Source organism: Gymnoscopelus braueri, assembly GCF_963280865.1.
Source record: "Gymnoscopelus braueri genome assembly, chromosome: 7".
NCBI lineage: Eukaryota > Metazoa > Chordata > Actinopteri > Myctophiformes > Myctophidae > Gymnoscopelus > Gymnoscopelus braueri.
The window spans coordinates 45,321,348-45,328,270 of record NC_137608.1 but is presented as its reverse complement, the minus strand read 5'-3'; the positions used below and the strand labels follow the sequence as shown (position 1 = coordinate 45,328,270).

Below are 6,923 nucleotides of genomic sequence, written 5' to 3'. Positions count from 1 at the left end.
ATAAACAAAACAGGTATTTCAGATTTTTCATATTCCATCCTGATTGGATAAAATTGGCTTCCAAAGTTTGCAGGAGTGCTCCGTTTTGAACAAAATGCCTCAAATCATGAACACGATATTTCCATGATATTTTGCACGCACATTCCCCATAGGCTGAGGAAGAAATGCCACTTGAAAATTTTCAAATCAGCCTCATGGTGGCACTATAAAAGGCCGATTCGTGTTTTCATCTACAACTGCACTGATCTGTGTAAAACTTTGTGTGTGTGTGTGTGTGTGTGTGTGCGAGTAATCTCTCAAGAACAGATTCTTCTCTGCGTTGGAATCTGTCGTGAAGGTTCGTCATAACGTGTACACACTGGGCTACAAGTGGGCGTGCCTTCAGATCAGGAAGCAGGCCGCGCTTTACCCAATCAAATGTAGTGGGCGGGATTTACGTGTCCGCCGATCCTTCCCCACTCGAAACCAACCAAAACTAATTTAACAATAGCGTCCGCGGAGCAGACAAAAAGATATTCACATTTTAAATTGCTCTTTCATCATAGAAACAAGTGGGCTTATAACCAAAACGATCCATGTTCTCTGGGAGAAGTGGTGTTAGTGTTCCGTGTAGAAATATTGTTAGTGGGAATGAAAACATAGTCGCACCACCGGAAGTGAAACGCTGAAGGCACACCAAAACCCCGGTTTCCTTGCGCACGGGTGCTCCGTTGTCATTGTCCCAGAGCCAAGTGAGATAGTACAAACAGCAGAGGGCGCTGTTTTTCCTTCTCAATTGGCTCTGGGTTCCCAGATTGGTGTGCGAGTGACATGTATTACTTTACATGATTTTTAGACCTAAGGTTACAATTACTATAAGACTCGGGTTGTGGTCAGCGTTCGGATTAGGCATTTAGTGTTAGGTTGAGAGCATTGTGAGATCGTGGCAAATTTTTAAACATTTTCTCTCAGGGATTAAGCTGTCATAGTTTGCATTGCGTGTTCATACTGTACCTGTTTTCCCATAAATAATACCCTGTGATGTAGAAATCCCACCACAGACCTGTTTGATAACATACCTGATGGCTGAGGCATAAACAACACAAGGGCATTTCCTTGTGTGTGTGTGTGTGTGTGTGTGTGTGTGTGTGTGTGTGTGTGTGTGTGTGTGTGTGTGTGTGTGTGTGTGTGTGTGTGTGTGGACTAGAAGACTTATCTAGGTGCTCTTTTATGGTGGTTTTGAATGAAGATACATTGTTTTTAATTGTTGAATTGTTGAATTGAAATTGTTTGTATTTTTGTATTCACATTCTAACCTTGTTAATTGCAAACAATTTTGACATATATATTTATGTTAGGGATATATGATACATAGTTAACCTAGGCCCTCATAAAATATGCTAAAGGGGTTATGACAAACATCTACTGTATGTTTTTGTGTTTAATTTTTTATATAATTTATTTGGTCAGCACAAGTTTGATAAATGAGGCCCACTGTACTTGTAACTGCTTCTGATGAGTCTAGCATGTCTGCCTCCGCGGTCGCTGTGTGGAAGAGTGAATGTTATGTCAGGCAGTCGACAGTAAGTCCACTCTGAGATTTTCTTTCAGTTTCAGTTAGTGTTAGGTTGAGAGCATTGTGAGATCGTGGCACATTTTTAAACATTTTCTCTCAGGGATTAAGCTGTCATAGTTTGCATTGCGTGTTTGATAACATACCTGATGGCTGAGGCATAAACAACACAAGGGCATTTCCTTGTGTGTGTGTGTGTGTGTGTGTGTGTGTGTGTGTGTGTGTGTGTGTGTGTGTGTGTGTGTGTGTGTGTGTGTGTGTGTGTGTGTGTGTGCGTCAGTGGTGGAAGAAGTACTAAACTTAAGTAAGAGTATCAATTCTGCAATGTAGAAATACTCTGTTACAAGTAAAAGTCCAGAATTCAAAATTGACTTGAGTAAAAGTACAATATTATTGGCATCAAAATGTACTTAAAGTACCAAAAGTAGAAAGTACTCATTATGCAGAATTTCCCATTTCACAAGTTTTCAAATGTATAAAAATCTTCTGAAAATAGCAGATCTACAAGCTCACAATACGAAATGGCCAAAATGTATGGGGCTGAAGTGGTTAATGTATGTTTTGTAATAATAATACAAATCTACAAAGTAACTAATAACTAAAGTTTTCAAATAATTGTAGTGGAGTAAAAGTATAATATTTGACTCTGAGATGTAATGGAGTAGAAGTAAAAGTACTGAAAATTGGAAATTCTCCGGTAAAGTAAAGAAATACCTCAGAATTGTACTTAAGTACAGTGCTTGAGTAAATGTACTTAGTTACTTTATAACACTGGTGTGTGTGTGTGTGTGTGTGTGTGTGTGTGTGTGTGTGTGTGTGTGTGTGTGTGTGTGTGTGTGTGTGTGTGTGTGTGTGTGTGTGTGTGTGTGTGTGTGTGTGTGTGTGTGTGTGTGCGTGGCGTGCAACATATTACTTTACATGTGGGGACTAGAAGTTTCCACAAGGATATATGGACCTGACTAACTTGATATAGGGGACAGTTTTGAGGTCCCAGTGAGGGAATTTATATGTCAAATAAAGATGTTTAGACCTAAGGTTACAATTAGTATAAGACTCAGGTTGCGTCTGAATTTGCATTGCGTGTCCATACTGTACCTGTTTTCTCATAAATACCCTTTGATGAAGACATCACACCACATACCTGTTTGATAACATACCTGATGAATGAGGCACAAACAACTGGAGAGAGAGTGAGTGTGTGTGTGTGTGTGTGTGTGTGTGTGTGTGTGTGTGTGTGTGTGTGTGTGTGTGTGTGTGTGTGTGTGTGTGTGTGTGTGTGTGTGTGTGTGTGTGTGTGTGTGTGTGTGTGTGTGTGTCTTGCAACAGTTCAATAGTGTTTCATAGCTCCACCCCTTGCCAGACTCATCTGATGAGTGATAGCCTACAGGTTATTCTGACGACACACAGAGACAGACAATAAGATTCACCTTCAGATCAAACTCAACTTCCAGAGAGGGAGGACACACTGTCTTTCTACAGCTACAGGAGGGAATACTGACCCAGACCATTGAACCTGCTGCCGACTCTGTCAGCTGAATGGACTTTAGGCCTGTCCCCGACTAAGGATTTGTTTAGTCGACTCTAATTGGCGACTAATTGCCAATAGTCGACTGGCAGTCGACTAATACATTTAAAAAAAAAAAAAAAATACATTTTATTTCAAAGGGCCAAGTCTACACAGTTTGTTTTGTCTCCAGCAGAGTTTCTAGTGTCTCTATCTCTCTCTGGAAGAGGTTGCACATGAACTCTGCAGCCGCACTGAGGCGCTCCAACACAAACAATACCAATACAAAGACGAGGAATAAGAAGAATAAAGTGGAAGTTACGTGTGGTTGCAGGCGTAGACTTGGCCAAAAAACTATTTAAAACATTTCTGGACCTTTTTTCGACTAGAGTCGACTAAGAGACACTTAGTCGACTCGGACCCCCCGCGACTAACCAGTCGACTAGTCGACTTAGTCGAGGTCAGGCCTAATGGACTTTAACCAGAACCAGGATTCACAGGGAACATTGTAGAGGAGGGATTGTTACCAACACTGACTGGCTGATTTCCTGTCTTGAGGAGAGTGTTTGTAGCTTTACTTAACGACAAAATGGCTTCCAAGTCGTCTCGCCCTGAAGAGAATTATTGCTGTCCTGTGTGTTGTGATATCTTTAAAGATCCTGTTGTCCTGTCCTGTAGCCACAGCTTCTGTAAAGACTGTCTGCAGGAATGGTGGAGAGTGAAAAAAATAAAGGAATGTCCAGTTTGTAAGGAGAGACATTCAGTGGATCCACCCAGAAACCTGTCTCTGAAGAACCTGTGTGAGGCCTTCATACAGGAGAGACATCAGAGAGCTTCAACAGGGTCTGAGGTTCTCTGCAGTGTACATGCTGAGAAACTCAAACTGTTCTGTCTGGAATGTCAGCCAGTTTGTCTTGTGAGTCGAGATGCTAAACATACCGACCACAGATTCAGACCCATTGATGAAGCTGCATTGGATCACAAGGAGGAAGTCCAGAAATCACTGAAGTCTTTGCATGAGAACCTGGAGGTATTTAATTAATTTAAAACAAACTATGATCAAACAGCATTACACATTCAGTTCCAGACCCAGCACACAGAGATGCAGATTAAAGAACAATTTAAGAAGATGCGTCAGTTTCTACAAAAGGAAGAGGAGACTAAGATTGCTGCACTGAGGGATGAAGAGCAGCAGAAGAGTCAGATGATGAAGGAGAAGATTGAGGGTCTGAACAGAGACATCTCAACTCTTTCAAACACAATTAGAGCCATAGAGAAGGAGCTGAGAGCTGAACACATCTCATTCCTGCAGAACTACAAGACCACAATGCAAGGAGTCCAGTTCACACTGCAGGACCCACAGCCAGTCTCAGGAGCACTGATAGATGAGGCCAAACACCTGAGCAACCTGACCTTCAGAGTCTGGGACAAGATGAAGGACATTGTCTCCTACACTCCGGTCATTCTGGACCCAAACACTGCCCATCCAGTATACACCCTGTCTGATGATCTGACCAGTGTGAGACGTGGAGAGAAACAGCAGCTTCCTGACAACCCAGAGAGGTTTGACCACTATGGCTATGTCCTGGGTTCTGAAGGCTTTAACTCAGGGACTCACAGCTGGGATGTTGAGGTTGGAGACAATACATACTGGTCAGTAGGTGTGTTACCAGAGTCCCGTGACCGTCAGAGGAAGGTAAACGTAGGGGGTCAATTCTGGAGAATAAGATTACTGGAAGGTAAATACACAGCACGCTCCTTATCAGACTCATCCACTCATCTCTCAGTGAAGCAGAAACCCCAGAGGATCAGAGTCCAGCTGGACTGGAATGAAGGAAAGTTGTCCTTGTTCTCTGATCCTGATACTAACACACACATACACACCTTCACACACACTGACACACTCTTTCCATACATTTACACTGGTCAAGGTGGTTTTCTGAAGATGTTACCAGAGGAGGTCAGTGTAACACTGGAACAACGTGGTTAGACATGATGATCATGATTATGACAAACTATGGAGTCTATAAAGAGTAGCACCTGTCAATTTTAGAATCTATACGATTCGCTTGTGGTCGAGGACAGTCATCATGAAACGATAACGAAGACCTTTTATTGATCCTGCGAGCTAAAAGATAGTGTGACAGGGTCAAATAAGAGGGTTTTGTAATTTTTGGGATTTATTTTATTGATGCCTAAAATGTGTATTTCACTAAACCCATCATCTTAATTTATTTACCTGTAAAAGTTTCCACTCTACGTTTTTGGACATGCGATGTTTTTCCCCCGGTCCCTAAGCCACTTGACTATGAACCCTGTGAGAGGCTGAGTGACATTGACCGTGACTCGGGCGTGACCCCGCCGGCCAATGTCAAGAGACATTACGTCACGGAGAGCGAATGAAAGCGTAGTAGGGTGTGGTTTCCCCAGTACAAGAGTGAGCGCGGGCTCGTTTGAAAGACAGAGACAGAGGCACACAACAGAAGGAGAGTGTGCAGCCAAGGAGCAGGTTGTGCGAGGGAGAGCTAACCACGGAGCAGGGGTGGAGAGAACGGACAGTAGCGGACACGCCAGCCACAAAGAGAAGGACGGCGAGCCGAGGCGTGCCTGCTTCCAGTAACAAGAAGCCGTAGGAGAGAGAGAGTGTCGGAGGGGAAGGAGAGACGAGTGAGCCAGAGGAGAGTGCCATATATGGAGCGACCAGGAGCAGAGGAGACGGACAAGCGGCGAGAGCGTTGCACATGCAACCAACTCGCAGCCAGGTTAACGCCTGGCTTGCGAGTAAGTACATGTCCTTGCAACGCTGTCTTTATATAACCACTGTCCTAGAACCCACGCTTAAATTACCGATGAACAGATGAACTGGTCCCAGCTTTCTATATTTTCAGACGGAGATAAGAAGAAACAAAGACAGAGATTCCTGGCCTAAACCTCTTCCCATACACCCCCATATTTGGCCATTCGAACCCCTTGAACGTTGAGATGCCCGTGATGAGTATTTAGCACTTTATCTAGCATTGTCACTTTACTTGTGAAGTAATTGTAACACATGTTTTGCTAGATTTGCACCTTTCAGATTTGCACAGCCCTGTAGCCTTGTAGTATTGTAGTAGTGTGTTTGGTATTGCATTTTAGTTAGCTTAGTAGGCGCCACAGGTTAAGTTATTTGATTAGTATAGTGATTTTGTGTTTATGCTTTTGTATTGTGTTTTATGGCAGAGACGCCGATGTATTAGGGACTAATAAATGTACTTACCTTTTTATACAAACCTGTTTCGCGTCCAGTTCTCTTTGGGGTTTTTACAAGTGTTGTTCTCATTCAAAAGTACTTTAAAAGCTTACCTGGTATTACTCGAAGCTGTTAATAGCCTGGGAAGGAAAAGTGTGTATATAGGGGACCTTCCTCTTTACAAAAGGTGGCGTAGTCATATGCAGTACTATTCAATTTGAATTCACAATAATTACGCACCCGCACTGTAACCAGTGCATCTGATATTTTATATTGTGTGAATTTAATGCGAATAATTTATAAGAGTACAGAGAGTAAAAGGTGCCATTATTCAACAAATAATTGGCAAGTCAAATGTGACACAACTGGCCACCGTCACAATAGTACTGTAGGAACAGCATGATGGAAAGACATCACAGTCAACATAATCTCTCAAGAACAGATTCAGAGCTGTGCTCCAAATTCAAAGGTAAAAAACAGCAGAGGGCGCTGTTTTCTTTTTTTTTGTTTGAATGTAGGCGCTGTAGAGTACTGATGTCTGTATTTTACACAAACTAATATTTTTTTCCAAAGACTTTCTACAAGCTCACATGTCAACGTCGCGACACGTGTTAACTTATAGATCTGCAATTTTCCAA

General features: G+C 42.5%; 1 pseudogene across 1 annotated transcript; it reads left to right on the top strand.

The window, feature by feature from the left end:
* The first annotated feature begins 3,645 nt into the window (after positions 1 to 3,645).
* Positions 3,646 to 5,459, top strand: LOC308089065 (E3 ubiquitin-protein ligase TRIM35-like; annotated as a pseudogene). Its single transcript has 2 exons — positions 3,646 to 5,016; positions 5,355 to 5,459. The product of its transcript is annotated as an E3 ubiquitin-protein ligase TRIM35-like (transcript).
* Positions 5,460 to 6,923: the final 1,464 nt, after the last annotated feature.